Here is a 17,617-nt window from a genome sequence, read left to right on the forward strand (position 1 = left end):
GGTAGAACAATGTATGCATATAACATGATAAAGAAATAACGGGAAGGGGCAGGGTGCAGAAAAGAGAAGTCACTGCATATTAGAAAAGCTGAAAGCTGCACATTATGAACGTTCTACTTATATACTTCTACTTAGCATAATCTTCTTATGTTACTTAAAAGTAGTGGATTAGTATATTCATTTTATGTAGGCAAACATAAGTGCTATTTAGAAAATATAACATCAATTATGTGAGGGGAAAAGCAATAGCAGTTGCAGAAATAAGTAGCAGTAGCAGCAGAAACAATCATATAAATAACCTACAGCCCAAACTTACTCGAAATAACAACAGAAATAAAATGGTGAAAGTGTTACCACTGTAACGAGCTAATTATTAATATTAATAATAGGAAGAAAGCAAAGGGAAGGCCAGACATTGTAAGCATAGCCATCTGGGCAGCTTCACCAGGAAGCTGCAGTTTCACACTCCCCAGGGAACCACTGGTCCATTCCCTGCAAATCACTGGGAGAAGGGGGTCCGAAAAAAGGGAAGATAGATGTGCAGTGAAGTCAGATGACATAGGGAAGGTGCCTGCCTGTCAGTCTAACCTGGGAACAAAGAACATTGGCTAGGAGGGCAGACCCCAATGCAAGCCCACTTGGAAATACGTAATTCCCAAAGAAATCCTCTCTCTCTCTTGCTCCTCCTGCTTCCTTGCACTTGCCTGTGCTTCCTCGATAACCATGTGGCCCCAGAACCCACATGGCCATGGCCATGTGGACCCCACATCCAGTGGACTATGGCTGGGAACACAAATATGTGCAAATATGGAGTGAAAACTCCAGGCAATGGCTTTAATCCTAGCTCTGCTGAAGACAAAATGGGACATTTTTGGGACAGAAAAAGATGGGACCTTGTAAACCCAGGAGTTTGATTCCACAGAAATAAAGTTTTCCATAATACCTCATCCTCCCATGGGAATTCCTGCTCCCCTGGCACCCCAAGAAGCCCACTCCTACCAGCAACAGGTGGGGACACAGAAAGCACCCCACCAATAGCCAAACAGAAGATGACAGAGATAGAAGTTAGAAATTGGACACAAATTTTACAAGGAAGGAAAATACAAGTATCCAAGAATACTCAAACCACAATCACAAGACATTTTCCTGAGCTGAGAGAGATAACTCTGATATACTACCAGTCAATATCCAATCAATAGGTAATAATAAATCATCGCTGCCATTTCTTGTGACAAACTGCAGGCCAGGCACACTGCTAAGGCATCTTACTTAAAGGGCCTCATTTACTTCTCATAACAGCAAGGTAGAGATTGATGTCCCCATTTTACTAAGACATAGAGGAGATTCAGATATTAGGTCACCTGTACAAGATTATGCCATTAATTGCAACAAAATGCAAATTTGAACTATGTGAGCTTGATTCCACATTTGCTCTTTCCATTAGGCCATTGTGACATACAATAAAAAAATATGTATTTGGTCTTCATCCAGTTCCTGGCGCAGAGATCCTAGAGCCCTTGAAATTTCCTAAATGATGAGAGCAATAAAGGTGTTTTTTGTTATGCTAATGAGGTGACTTTTGGAAAACAGCTCAGGACCCCTCTGGTTGCCAGGGAACCAACCATGTGATTAGAGGGTCAGAACTTTCCCCTGACCTCCAGGAAGGGGAAAGGAGCTGGAATTTGGATCAATTACCAATGACCAGTGATTTAATCAATCATGCCCATATAATGAAGCCTACACAAAAACCCTTCCTCTCCAAAATCAATAAAAATCTATTTTAAAAAAAGCTAGGGACAGTAATATAATATTGGAGACTAGCTATTAGTTATAAGAAATATTAATCATGCTCTGTTAACCATGATGATTGTTCTGATTAGAGAAAGCACATTCTCACCTGGCTGAGAGTTGTACACCCTGGGACATGGGAACTAACATTGGAATGCAGTCCATCCTCCTTTCCCGAGAACTGCCTATCATTATGGAAAGATTTACAACCTCATGGATGACACAATCTAGTCCTGGAGGCACCCACCCGCTCTTTACAATCCCCAGCCCGTATTGCCTGTAATCTGGTCCCTGGGCACCTGAAGGCACCCACCCTCTGCGACCCAGCCACCAACCCCCATCTCCCCCCAGCCCGCATGACTTGTAACTTGTAATGATTATCCCGTGCCTATTTTCCCATGCCTGTAATTTCTACTTCCACATGTAATCTTTGTTCTACTATCCAGTATAAGCAGCTGGCTTATGGTGGGGTGCAGAACAGATTTTTGTGGATGACCTGCTGCTCTCCCACACTGCCAACATTATTGGAATAAACACTCATATATGATTCAACTCTGTCTCTGCTTAATTGGCTCAAGTAGTGACAGGCAGCCCGGACCCTTTGATTATCCAATTACATAAAGTGGGGGCAGTCTGTGGGACTGAGCCCTTAACCTGGGAATCTGAGTTGAATTACAGGACACCAGCTGGTGTTGGAGAATTGTTTGGTGTGGGGCAGTGGTCGGCAAACTCATTAGTCAACAGAGCCAAATATCAACAGTACTTCTTCAAAATAGACTCGCCCAGGCCGAAAACCGACTTCTGCGTGTGGGCCACGAAGTTTCAATCGCATTGTATGTGCGCCCGCACATGGTATTTTGTGGAGGAGCCACACTCAAGGGGCCAAAGAGCCCCATGTGGCTCGCGAGCCGCAGTTTGCTGACCACGGGTGTGGGGAAGGAAAAAACTCACACTAATTGGTACTAGAAGTGGAGCCATGTCATAACCCAAGATAATAATTTAAGTACTATAACTGCAGTGACTAAATTATCAGCCATATACTGAATGCTGTGGCAAAGACTACTCCGCTCAAAATATCCATGCAACATTTGTAAATGTAAGTTTATATGCAACTAATTCTCCAAAGCTGAAATTAGCAGGCCACATTCTCCCACTCATACGCAAAGAAACTAGGACTTACCAGTACTAGTAATCACTTTAGCAAAAATCCCTAAACCTTTCTGTAACTGCAAAACATCTCCTGATCAATGAAGAATATAAAGTTGAGATAAATTTTAAAGGAAACAACAAAGAGGACATACATATCTCAAATATGTAGGTACTAATCAAAGCTGTCCTCAGAGGTAAATTCAAAGCATTAAAAATAATTTAATTATTTTTTAAAATTGCAGGACAAAGGAAAGAAACACACTCAAAGAAAAACTTAGAACAGAACTTAGAGATAAAGCTATAGGGGCGATGATATAATAAAATTGGGGTAAGAGCAGAATTAATTAATTGGGATAAACACAAACAGTATGGTAACCACTGTATTAAAAAGAAACGAGTCCTAGCTGGTTTGGTTCAGTGGATAGAGCGTCGGCCTGCAGATCAAAGGGTCCCAGGTTCGATTGCGGTCAAGAGCACATGCCTGGGTTGCAGGCTCAGTCCAACGTGCAGAAGGCAGCCAATCAATGATTCCCTCTCATCATTGATGTTTCTATCTCTCTCTTCCTCTCCCTTCCTCTCTGAAATAAATAAAAAATATATATTTAAGCCCTGGCTGGGTTGGCTTGGTCGATGGAGCGTCGGCCTGTAGACTGAAGGGTCCCGGGTTCGATTCTGATCAAGGGCATGTACCCGGGTTGCAGGCTTGATCCCCAGTGGGGGGGTGTGCAGGAGGCAACCAATCAATGATTTTCATCTTTGATGTTTATTCTCTCTCCCTCTTCCTTTCTCTCTGAAATCAATAAAAATATATTTTAAATATATATGTATACATATATACATATATTTCTTTTTTAAAAAAATAAATGAGTGAAATTTTGAAAAAAATGTATAGTATATAAATTACTGATATAGCAAATCTAGAAAGACTCAAATAAAATTACAACTGAGGCCCTGGCTGGGTGCTCAGTTAGTAGGAGCATCGCCCCTATACACCAAAAAGGTCTCGGGTTTTATTCTGGGTCAGGGCACATACTGGAGACAACTGATTGATGTTTGTCTCTCACATGGATGTTTCTCTCCCTCTCCCTCTTTCCCTTCCTCTCTCTGAAATATCAATTAAAAAGCATATCCTTGAGTGAGTATTAAAAAGAAAAAAATTACAGCTGAGAAAAGATGTAGCAACAAATATAAACAAAATTATGAAATACTTTATATAACTGAAATCTAATATGTTTTTTAAATTTTGGTAAAACTATTGCTTTTATTAAAAAAAAAAAAAAAAAAAACACAATTTGCCAGTACTTAAATTTTTTTAAAAGAAATGGAATAAGATTTAAACTGAAAAAAGAAAACCTGAAAAGCTTCTCAAAAAGAAAAATCAGCCTGGCTGGCTTGGCTCAATGGATAGAGCGTCAGCCTGTGGACTGACTGAAGGGTCCCAGGTTCGATTCTGGCCAAGGGCACGTGCCTGGGTTGCAGGTTCGATCCCCAGTAAGGGGTGTGCAGGAAGTAGCCGATCAATGATTCTTTCTCATCATTGATGTTTCTATCTCTCTCCTCCCTTCCTCTCTGAAATCAATAAAGAAATATATTTTTTTTTTTAAAAAAAAGAAAAATCATAAAGTAAGATTTTTCATGGTTTTGAGAAATAATATTTCTCATGTTATATAAACTGTTCCATCAACATGTACCAAGATGATGAAAAAGGGAAAAGTCAGTATAACTCTGATATCAAAACACACAAAAAGAAAACAACTGTAGGACCTCACAGAATACAAAAATCCTAAAGCCTAAATTGGAAAATCTCAACTGAAATACAGTAAAAGCATAGGCTATCACAGCCAAGTTCAGATCATTCCAGGACTTGGGCACAATTTAATATTAGAAAAATCAATTAATAAGACAAATCAAATCAATAGATACAATTACGAAAGTGATGATGTCTATGAATATTGCAAAGGAGCTGAGTAAAATAAAATGTTCCTTCTGGGCTTTTTTAACGGGGAAAAGAAAGATACTAAGAGCAATCTATGGCCAGACAACAGCAGATCTCACTAAGCAAGACCCCAGGATGCTCACTATCATTCTTATTCTATACTAGAGGCCCAGTGCATGGATTCATGCACTGGTGGGGTCCCTTGGCATAGCCTGTGGGGAATCGAGCTGAAACCGGCATCCAACATCCCCGAGGGATGTAGTAGTATGCGAAGCAGCAGGCAGTGGGGGAGGAGCCGCTCCTGCTCATCCTGGCCCTGCTCATCCCAGTCAACTGAGCAGTGCTCCCACTGTGGGAGCACATTGACCACCAGGGGGCAGCTTCTGCATTGAGCATCTGCCCCCTGGTGGTCAGTGAATGTCATAGCAACTGGTGGACCAATCATTCCGTCTCTTAGGCTTTTATATAGAGAGATTAGATTGTTCTCAATGTGGCGGCCAGTGCTGTGATGTGAAATAGAAGTGAGAAATAAGTCTAAGAGGGTGGAGAAGACAAGATGATCCCTGTTCCTAAAGCAGTGTTATTGTCTGTCTAGTGACACAGCTGTAATTCTGGGAATTTAGCAATAGCGGCTAAATACAGACGGGCATTTAAAAATCAATAGTTTTCTTGTGTGACGGCAATAACCATTTAGAAAATTTAACAGAATAGCCAAGGGACTTCTGAGCAGATAGCAGGAGGTGTTCCTAACTTGTTGTCCCTCCCAGCCTCCTGGCAAGTCCCCTGGGCAGTGGGCATGGCCCTCCAGGCGGGGCTCCCGAGAGGGGGGCAGGAGGGCACAGAGGGCCTGCACCATGCAGCCAGCAGAAACCCAGCCTGCCTCACCTGGGGAAAGGGTCTCACCTGTGCACATTAGCAGCTTGGGGGTGCTGACCTCACTGACTCCCCACAACCTGGAGAAAATCTGATCTGTGGGCTGGGGTCTCCCTGCTCCAGGGTATCCCCCGCTACTGGCCCCCAGCCCCCACGAGAGGACTTCCTCCTGCACCCTCAGAGGTCAAGCACTTGTCCCCTGCTGGGCCAAGATGCCAGAGCAGAGGGGCTTGGGGGACTGGGTGAAGGCATTAAGCAGTACACACCGGTAGTTAGAAACTGTCACCAGGGATGTGGGGTACAGCACGGGGAGTGTGGTCAGTACTGTTGTAATACCTGTGTAGGATGCTGGGTAGGTGCTGGAGGTACGGGGAGGGCACTTTGAGGTAGGTGATTGTTTGACTGCTGTGCTGTACACCTGAAACCAATACAAAATAATGTTGAAGGTAAACTGTAATTGAAAAAAAAATACTAAACAAGAAAGAAAAGATGGAACCTGTGGCGGAGTCCTCTACCTGTGGCTTTGCCGCTGCCAAGGAGGCCCTGACTTGGTGGTGGAGTTGGACAGAAAAGCAGAAATGGGCGAAGGAAAGGCAGCTCATTTCCAGGGTGCAGTGACAAGAGGGAGTGACCAAACTGAGCCTTTGAGCACTTGACTCCCACCCACGGCACCTGCGGAATGGAGCCTGACCAGAACTTAGAGGGGAAATACAGGAAAGGAATATGAGCTCTAAGCGTGGAAACAATATGCCAAAGATACTCAGAAGGAACAGTTTGCTTTCCAAAGACACAAATTCACAGACACACTGGAATGGAGGCTGGTAAGTGTGGAGGTTGAGGCAGCAGCCTGGGTTGATGGACCCAGAGCCCAGAGCCCTGAGACTTGACCGGAGAAGAATGGGAATTCAAAGAAAGAGCAAAAGAGCAGGTGGGGGGGATGTTATTCATGATGGCTAGCTGACATTCATTGAGCATTTTCTATCTTCCATGCATTGTCTTGGAATTACATGAACTAACTCACTTAAGTCTCCTCACACTTAGGAGGTAGGTCTTATTTCTACTATTCCATGTTCTACATCAGCACGCAGAGACCAGGGGGCGCTGGGCCTGATTTGCAGGGGCCAGGCCTGGGCTGGGTGGAGTCTAGATGTGGGCAGTTTGACTCCGGGGTCTATGATTTTAGCCACAAAGCCAAATGAATAATTAAACAAGGAATAGGGAAAATGATCCCATGTAAAGAGAACAGTCCCTAATTTATACCACAAAGAAGAGACAAACTAAACAGGGGTAAACTTGAAAATAGTATTTGGGGCCCAGAGAAAGAAAGCTACAGAACTTTAGTGAGATATTTTTAAAACCTTTAAAGAAAATGGCAAATAATACTATGGTTCTGGATGGAAATATTTTTGTAAAGATGTTCATTCGTGCCAAATTAACTCTCATGTTTAATGCAATTCCAATATAAATCACTATGGAATTTTTTTGAAGCTTTCCCAACGATTCTTATGGTCATTACGAAGAAGGAGCAGACAAGAAAAGCTTGAGAAATAATTAAGAACAGCAATGCTATCTCTAACAATAATATGTATTATAAAACTAGAATAATGAAAAAAGTACCGATGTAGGAATGGATAGGACATAATTAAAACAGGACTATTCACAAATAAGCTACAATAAATACAGATAATAAATAAAAATCATTGAATAGAAAATAGGTTACTTGACAAATGGTGCTGGGAAGATAAGTTAGGAATTTGGAAAGAAAAATCAATTTTGCTCCTCACTTTTTATTTTATTCTAAAACACCAAAGATATAAATTAGAGGAATATAGAGATAAAATAAGGAAAAACTTTTCTAAGCTTAAATGCAATAAAATAAAAGCAGAAAAGTAAAGATTCATAGACACGATAACATACCCTACATTTGAAAAACATCAGAAACAAAACATTTAGCAAAAAAAATAGGAAAACTATGCAATAAATATGGCAAAGGGATAATACTCTCCAAGTACAAAGAAATTCATTAAAAGACATAAATACTAAAGCATATAAACAGATAACTCACAAAGCAAAAATGCAATTGTTGACTTGGAAAATGTCCAACTTCAATGGTCCGAAAATAAATGCAAACTGCAGCAATAGTGAGGTAGCATTTTCCACATTGCAAGTACGTGAGGATTTTATGTTTAAGGGAGAGGATGGAGTGTGCACAGCTTGCTGAGACTGCTCATTCACAAGGATCAGAACAGGCCTTGGCACAGCCTCTCTGGATATTAATTTGGAAATGCCATTTAGATTAAAAATCCCTTATTTATTTTAAAAATGTTCTTTTCCTTTGATTCAGTCATTCTTTTTCTGGAATCTTTCCTAAGAAATTATTCAGAAATTTAGACAAATATCTCTGTACCATGTTGTATATTGAAACATTATTTATAACAGTGAAAAATCAAAAGGAATAAAGACAATAAATACAAAATTGAAAATCAACCCACCATCCGGAGATAACATTTGAGTATTTTCTTTTAAGCAAGTAAATAACATAATTGAAATAATATTTTCCTGTCCTTTCTACTTGACATTCTATTGTGAACATTTCCCATGTTATTAAAAATCTTTAAAACATACTTGGTCATATAAGACCTTACAGAGACACATAGTTTTCTCAGTTGGTTTTCCCTATTTCTAGAAAGTCTAATGGTTTCTATAATAGCATGTTATATGGTTATAATAAAACAGTAAGTTATTTCCATTTTTAATGCTTTAAAAAAATTTTTATTGATTTCAGAGAGAGGAAGGGAAAGGGAGAGAGAGAGAGAGAAACATCAATGATGAGAGCGAATCACTGATCAGCTGCCTCCTGCATGCCCCCTGCGCCTGTGCCCTGACCGGGGATTGAACCATGACCTGATTCATAGGTTGACACCCAACCACTGAGCCACACTGGATGGGCTTCGGAGTTCATTAAGGGCAATGGTTCTGCTGGACCAAGTGTATGGCTGGATCTTGAGGACTTCCTCTGTGGAACATGTACCAGAGCCTTCCAGGCTGCACAGAAGTAAGATGTCACCTGGTTCCAATTCATCTTTGATGGAGTGTTATACAACCACCACCCAGATCATTTCACTCAAAATCAGAATTGTCTAGAAAATTGCCCTTCTGGGCCCTAATTGCTATACCGCATATAAAAAAATCACAACGTGATTAATATCTACATATGCCACACATCTCATCCCAATGAGTCCATGGGTGATAATTAGCTCGGTTGTTCTTCCTCCCAAATTATTAGCTTGCTTGAGTACAAAGTAGGAGTAAATACTGTGTGTGACTGCTGGGGAAGATGGAGGCTGAAACCTCCTGGGATCTTCCCATCACACCATGGGTATCTCCATGTCCACAGACTGGGAAAATGACCAAGGGCCCGGGACTTTAGAAGATGGTGATTTCTGAACTGAAATAGTTGAGAAAAATAATGTCATCAAGTACCCTGTGAAAAATATGCCTTTGCTCCATGCAGACCTTGCAACACAGGGGGACAGTGATGTGCAAAGGAAGCCATAAAATCCTGCATTGAATAAACACAGGTCCAAAATAAACAACTCTTGGGACAGTCTGGCCTTAAAACCTGCCTGTCAACAGGGTGTGTGTGTGGGGGGGGGGGGGGGGGGGGCAGGGTGGCGAGGAAATAATCACTTTGACATGTTTCCATGTTGTTGACAATTCAAGGTTTTAGATTTGGACTTAAACATAAATGCTACACTTCCTGGATTGTGAATATCCAATTTCATTTATATTTTTAAGCTGACACTTTAGAAGTATGCAAAATAGTTCAAAAATTTCTAGATTAGATAAGACACATGCCGAATTTATTTCTTTTAAATGGTCTCCTAAGAAATCTTTACCAAAGAAAATGAACAAACCATTCTTAAGAATGCCATCCAGTCTATGGTGTTCAGAGTCTTTCCCCATGGATTTCTTTCCGAAGGCTTAGGCCTCCTAACCTGGGTCAGGAGGGATTACTTTTTCTTGCCACTAACCCTATCTCCTCCTTAGCAATGCTACTGCAGGGATGGTGTAGAACAGCAACACTCCACTGAGAATATTAGCGATGAAAGTTTCTTTAATAGCACGTGCCAGGGAAACATGGACAGGCTGACCAAAAATCCTTACACTCCTCATCCTTAGGGCGTTCACTAAGAATTCTTGCATTGACAAGGGCTTTCTGAAAGGAAAATCCAGTAAAACCAGTGCTTTAATTTTGAAGGAAACTATTTGGAAATTAGTTTGCTTTGAAACCTTATTAAAAACACAGTGTTTCAAAAAAGAAATTGAATTATAATAGACTTCAGAGCTCAGCTATCAAGATTAAGAATGGTTGTCAATCACGGACCCAGATGTTCCCAGTTTACTGACAGGGAGGACTCGTGACAGCTGGTGTCCCTGTTTCTATTGAGTCCCGTGGCTTCTACTCTAGTATTTTACAGACCCCTGATTCTCCATAGCTCACATATAGCGACCTCTTTATGACAGAACTTTCAATTAGCCACAGGCTGAAGAAAACTTTTGTGAAAATGTTCCACGAGTAGTGAAAATTTTCCACTCCATCTCTTGCATGGAATGCAGCTATGAACCCTGAACCAAGTGCACGAAGCAGCTACATGAAGATTCTGAGAAGTAAACAGTAGCAGGAGAATTGGGGAAGAAGACCTGAACTGTAAGTACTACCAAACCAGCACAGAGATTACTATATTTTTCCCTCTGATATTTCCGGCTCGATGCAATGCAGTGTGAAGCTTGGAGTGGGCACTGGTGTGCTCAGCAAGACCTCTGGGAAGCCCTCTGGTTCTGGCTTCCAGGATGGGGAAGGGGTTTGCCAATGCTTACAGCCAGTGGGGGAAATACTTAATATTTTTTTTCATTTCTCCATTCCCTCAAGTCCCAACCGACGGTAACCTGTAGGCACCTGAAACCTTCCCCTCTAATCAGAGGAGTCATTGACTCAAGGAGCGGAAAACCCCTGGTGTTTTTTTTTTTTCCTTTTTCTATTCTCTTGTTGTTTGGACCAGGAAGCTGGCACAGCCATGGAAACTGCCGCGGAACTGAACGAATAAAACCCAGATGTTTGCCTGTAGGAATAAAAAAGAACTAGGCAGATCTGGAAGAGCGAAAAGCTAGGCAAAGCTACTGCATAATATTGTTTAAGGAATTCTGGACTCATCCACAAGCTGCTCACACATGAGTGTGACCCTAACAGCACACCACAAACTTTGACCTGGAGAACAGGACTGACCACTACTCAGGTCCCAGAATGGCCAGTGGGTAGAGCATAAGCAGAGCAATCTGAACAGCACTGCAAAGGCTTTGAAAACGGAGCAGACATTGGAACCACAACCCAAAGAAAGCCAGTTGGAATCTGTGGCTTAAACCCAACCAAATCAATTGCCTACTTAAACAAAAATATCAACAATCTGCCTGGCCGGTATGGCTCAGTGATTGAGCTTTGATCCAGGAACCAAGAACTCATTGGTTCAATTCCCAGCCAAGGCACATGCCTTGGATGGGGCTCAATCCTCAGTGGGGGGCTTGCGGGAGGCAGCAGGCTGATCAATGATATTTCTCTATCATAGCTGTTTCTATCAATCTATCCCTCTCCTTTCCTCTCTCTAAAAATCAATAAAAACATTTTAAAAATATCAACATTCTCCGTAGGATTTAAAGAAGGCCCAGAGTCTTATAGCATAATATTCAAAATATCCAGAGTAGAATACAAAATTATTCAGCATCAGAAGAACCAGGAAAGTTTTAACCTGGATAAGAAAACACAGTCAACAGATGCCAATGACACATGTTGAAATTATCTAAAAAAAAGCTTTAATACAACCATTATGGAAATACTGCAACAAGTGAGGGTAAATACTCTTAAAAGGAATGTAATAGAAAATTTCAACAAAGAAATAAATAAGAACCTAGTGGATATTTTAGAACTGAAAAAACAACAACAACACCCAACAACAATAACAAAACACCCCTATAGGTAAGTTCAATGATAAAAATGGAAATGATAGACGAAAGAGTTAATAAAGTTGAAGACATATCAATATAAATTACAGGTCTTTCTCCTCTCCTTTTATCAGAGCCACAAATGAAGATGAAAAAGACTATAGAGAAGAAAAAATATTTAAAGAAATAATGGCTGAAAACTTTCCAAATTTGTTAATGAAAAAAAGGATGCATTACCAATAGGAAATCAGTGATTCAAATACTGTGTTTTCTTATCATAAAACATGGAGACCAGGTGGAAGTGAAGCAATATATTTAAATGCTAAGCGAAAAGAACTCTCTACCCAGAATTCTATATCCAGTGAAAATATCCTTCAGGAATAGAGGTAAAATAAAGAAATTTTCAGATGAACAAGAGTATAAAAATTCATTGTCAGAATGCCTGCTCTAAAATAATTTTTAAAGGAAATTCCTCAAGAGAAATAAAATGATATCAGAAAAAGAACTTAGAACCTCAGGAATGAAGGAAAGATAAGTATCTGGGTAAATATAATACATACTCATGATTATTTTTTAAGTATATTCTTACTGATTTCAGAGAGGGAGGGAGAGGGAGAGAGAGAGAAACATCAATGATGAGAGAGAATCATTGATTGGCTGCCTCCTCCACACCCCGCATTGGGGATTGAGCCCAAAACCCGGGCATGTGCCCTGACTGGGAATCCAACTGTGACCTCTGGTTCATAGGTCAACACTCAATCACTGAGCCACACCAGTCAGGCCACAATCATGATTCTTATCCCACTTTGTTCTTTAAAAAGTGAATGATGGTTGAAAACAAAAATTATAACATGTCTGATGGAGTTTTCCATGTAGGTAGATATATAAACTCAGAGCAAGAATGACAAAGTGAACTGATTCCTCAAGATACACAAAAGATGAAAGACATAATGATATAACTGAAGAAATTACATTCATAATTAACACCTCTTTGAAAAAGAAATCTGGAGGCCCAGATGGCTTTATTGGCCTATTCTACCAAACATTTAAAGAAGAACTAATACCAGTTCTACATAAGCTCTTCCATAAAATAAAAGAGAAAAGAATGTTTCCCAGCTTGTTTTATGAGGCTAACATTACCCTGATACCAAAACCAGTCAAAGAGATGAAAAGGAAAAACAAAACAAAACAAAAAAAACCTACAGCCCAATCACTCTCATGAACTTAGACACAAGCATGAAGAGGTTTTTGGATGATCAAGCCAACCTGTATGTTGAATGTGTTAGTGGTTACTTGAATCTACTCATGTTAAAATTCATAGAGCTATATATATCTCCAAAAGTCAACTGTACTGTGTGTTAATTTAAAAATCAAAATTAAAAAGAATGAAATCTTTTCAGATTTCAGACTACAACTCTCAGACTTCATGAATTGGCAGGCTTCAATGTCTGCAAAACCACATTTCATTTTCAAAATGGTGTGACAAAGGATGCAATGTAAGGCAATGGAGTTGGGGGTCTCTTGAGAAAAGTTTTCCTTTCTCTTAAAAGGGGACACAGCTTGCTTTGGATGTTGTCTTGTGGAGATGTGATATGTGACAGCCGTCTTGTCTCCATGAGAGGAAGCCAGGAAAACTACAGAGCTGCTGACTTAAAATTCTGACACCTTGAGTGGCTGAATTAACCAGCCAGTAACTTATCCTACCTCCAGACTTGTCATGATAGTTAATAAAGCCATATCCTTTCACATACTGGCAGCTAAAGCCGTCTAAGTTGGATGGTATACCTGAATGTATATTTGAACTACTTTGCATAGCTTTTATAGATGAATTGGACACATGCTTTCTTGGTAAAGGAAATAGAAAAAAAATTTCTCTAAGAAGATCCTATGAACCATCAAGATGCATTTGAACCTTTTACTGGAAAGCTACTCACAGCCAATTAACAAAATATAAAACTAATCACTTTTGGCAGGTACTTTTGTTCTCCAGATAGATAATTTTAAACAACTCTATTAAATTGGGTAACCCATCCAGTTAGGTGCAGGAGAGTTTTGTAGCCAGCTCATCCTGTGAAGCTATGATGATATAATCTCATTGAAAATTTTATATTTTGCAATAACTATATTATTTTAACATAGAAAGCAGTATTTGTAAACCCTGACCTTTTAACTCAAGGTCATCTCCTTCACACTCAAGATGCAGAACTTGTCACTGTTGAGTGATGCTAGCTCAGGCATTTAGCTGATTCCAAACTCATCTATGCGGGGGGAAAAATCCTGGCCTTGCTTTTATGTGGCCTGGGACCACTATAATTCAGGTATGACCACACATCAGGCTATTACAGTGGTTCTCAACCTTCTGGCTCTTTAAATACAGTTTCTCATGTTGTGACCCAACCATAAAATTATTTTCGTTGCTACTTCATAACTGTAATGTTGCTACTGTTATGAATGGTAATGTAAATATCTGATATGCAGGATGGTCTTAGGCGACCCCTGTGAAAGGGTCGTTCGACCGCCAAAGGGGTTGCGACCTACAGGTTGAGAACCACTGGGCTATTACATTTTAATGATATTTGCCACTTATGCATTTGGAATAAAAAAAAAAAAAAAACCACCAGCCACCTCTGAATCAACAACAATATATCTTCAATCTTGGCCAGAAATCTCAATCAACTCTTAGCTCCTAGTTCTAAGGCACAGGCCCACTACATTCCAATCTTCTGTGGACTGCTGGAAGTGGTAGTGCTAAGGGCATTCCCTCCTTTACATCAGCCTCTGCCACTGCCCCTTCTTCTGTGGGATCTTAAAGTCAGGAGTCCAGAACTGAATCCCATGCTTCGTCTGTGATCTGAACAGCGAGGACAGAGGGACATAATTGATTTGCTCATTGTCACACAGTATCTCCAACAGCGCAGCCCACGCATGCAATTTCACCATCTTGTGGATCCACGCCACACCTAGTGCCATGCACTGGCACCTGGGCTGAGAGTTGCCCCTCTCTTTCCTGCTTTTCTCCTCCTATTTCTGAGCAATTGCTTGTTGGGATGCAAGTACAAGACCTTCGAGTTGTTTCTGCTAAATATCAGCTTGTTGGATTCACCCTAATTGCTACAGCCTGTCAAGACCTTTTTGGATCCTAATTACAGCATGCCCTGGCTTCAGTAAATCACAGCTGAAGTTTTTTGAATGAAATAAAGTTGGGGACAAAGCCCTGTGGCATGTTACTGAGAGCCTTCCCTGGAGCACAGCTCTTCGCCCAGTTATAGCCCTACCTAATTGTAGGAACAAGTTCTTTTCTTTTACATACTGAACGTAAACCATCGGATGCCTTGCTGAAACCCAGATACACTCTGTCCAGGGCAGCCATTCTTACTAGTTCCCGGTAGGTATACATGTTTTCAATAAAACGAATGTTTCCAGGGACCAACTGTACTTTTCTGCTTCCCGCTCTATGACCAACCACAACCATACTAGTACATGATGTGATCTGCCTTTGGTGACAATCACTGTGAATCTTAAGAAGGATTCAAATCTTCAGCAAAAACAACACTAAAATTATGATGGAATTTTGGGTGATTTGTCATCTCCAGAGGCCAGTGGAAGTGCCAGAAATCAGTAAGGACCAACCATTGAAACACCCCTGCACTAAAGACATAGGTTTGTCCTGGGGCCTGATGAAACATAGAAACTTTTAAAGGAACCTTGAGGGTCATTATGGACACTGCACATACTTGGTGGCTTAGAACAACAAAACTACTCTCTCACAGTTCTGGAGGCCAGGGGATTTCATCACTCAACCAAAACCAGAAGCACTCCCTCCAGACGCCTTAGGGGAGAATCCATTCCTTGCCTCTTCTGGCTTCTGGTGTCTGCCTGCATCCCTTTTGGCTACATCATTCTAGTCTGCTTGTGTCTTCATAGAGCTTTCTCTGTGTGTCAGATCTCCCTCTGCTCCCTCTTATAAGCATGCACATGACTGCATTTAGGGCCCATCCTGATAATGTAGGAGCATCTCTCCAGCTCAAGATCCTTAACTTCATCACATCTGCAAAGACCCTTTTCCCAAATAAGGTAATAAGTTCCAAATGTTAGAACCTGACATCTTTGGGGGGCACTTTTCAGTCTACCATACCTCTCCCCCGATTCCTTATATCCTGAGAGCCTATGATCCTACAGTTCTGCCTATGCAATAGCATTCAGTACAAATAAAAGGAAGTATTACATAAGTGGCATAATGAATGCAAAAGCAGTCAGGGAAGGAGGGAGAGCCCAACCATGGCCCCCTGGGGATGAAGAGGCCCCCATAATGAACATCCCTTCCCATGAGCACAGCATCTGTCCCAAACCCTGAGGGGCACAGAGGAGAATCCCAGTGCCCAAGAGTCTCCAGGCAACCATTCCCCCCCTCCCCCGGGGCCCAACTTATTCCCCTCTCTCTCCCACCTAATTTTTCCTAATTGCTTTAGGAAAAACTCTTGTCACTACAAAGCAAACAGTCTCTCTGTCAAGACTAGTTTAATCAGTCAACCACAACCATAAGAAGGGAGAGGGCAGATGAAGGTGAAATGCTGTCAGGAATTCAGAACAGTTATTACATTCTAATCTTTTCCTTTCCAAAAAGTTAGGAAAAACGTGCACTAGGCCATCATTTTTACATTGCATCCTGAGGAGGCCAGGCCAGAATACAGGAGGTGTGTTCTGGGACAGAGAATTTGTCAGACTGCCTCAGGCCCCTGAGGCTCTACCTGGAGAAGCCTTCTGCTGTTCACAGAGACGTGTGGGACTCAGCCAGGTGATCTCCCCTGATAGCCCCTTAACCACCTCCCACCTGCTCTGCATAGAAATTGGTGCTACAAGAATCTGCTTGCACCCCTTAGGAATCCACTTATATCCCCCAATTCCATCCTCTTTAAGGGGTAAGAGTTCCCGGAGCTTATTATGTACCTATGAAGTAGAACTTACCTTTTTGTATCTAAAACCTCTCATTCAAGATCAAAGGGACCCCAGAGATCAATTTCAAAGTTTGAAGCATAATCCTAGGTTAACAGTCTACTTTTGTCTCCTCTTAGCCCACCCATCTTCATTCTGAGAGGCCCAAACTTTGTTATATGCTTTAGTAAGACTCTCCCCATCCATGACTGTGTCTTAAGCCTATTGCAAGTTTGGTTCATAAAGCCTTGCTATGAAATAAGACAGAGGCACATCCCGTTTCCAGGCCAGACTGAGCTCACCTGGGAGATCAAAACAGAACTAGATGGGGAGCCTCCAATCAGTCCTGTTTCTTTCCAGCTTACTGTGGCGCGCGCACACACACACACACACACACACACACACACCACTTGAAATCATGGAAACAGAGAACAGGCTGGTGGTTGCCAGAGGCGGGGGATAGGTGGAATGCATGAAGGTGGTCAAAAGGCACAAACTCCCAATTATAAGTCCTGAGAAAGTAATGTATAGCATGGTGACTACAGTTAACAATTCTGTATTATATATTTGACCAATGTTAAGGGAGTTAATCTTAAAAGTTCTCATCACAAGGAAAAAAATGTGTAACTATGTGTGGTGATGGATGTTAATCATTTAACAATATGTACATATGTCAAATCATTATGTTGTACGCCTCAAACTAGTACACTCTTACATGTCAATTATATCTCAGTATAAAAATGAAGGTAAGAAAGAAGAATATGACTAACCCATAGGGTCAAAAAAACACATCTGTCTTTCTGGATGAGATAGTCGAGGCCAGTTTTGAAGGCGGTTCATGGAGAAAGTGAACAAGAGAGGTCATATGAAGAACCAAGCTGTGGGTTCAGAGAAGAAAAATATTCCATCTGGACTCAGGACCAGAACCACTTCCAGAGAGAA

The 17,617-nt window shown here is 41.1% G+C and overlaps 1 protein-coding gene across 2 annotated transcripts in view; it reads right to left on the bottom strand.

Moving 5' to 3' along the window:
* CALN1 (calneuron 1) overlaps positions 1-17,617 on the bottom strand; it is a 419,388-nt gene that overhangs the window by 155,506 nt on the left and 246,265 nt on the right. The window lies entirely within an intron of this gene.

This window comes from Myotis nattereri (genome assembly GCF_964212035.1).
Source record: "Myotis nattereri genome assembly, chromosome: 4".
Classification (NCBI taxonomy): domain Eukaryota; kingdom Metazoa; phylum Chordata; class Mammalia; order Chiroptera; family Vespertilionidae; genus Myotis; species Myotis nattereri.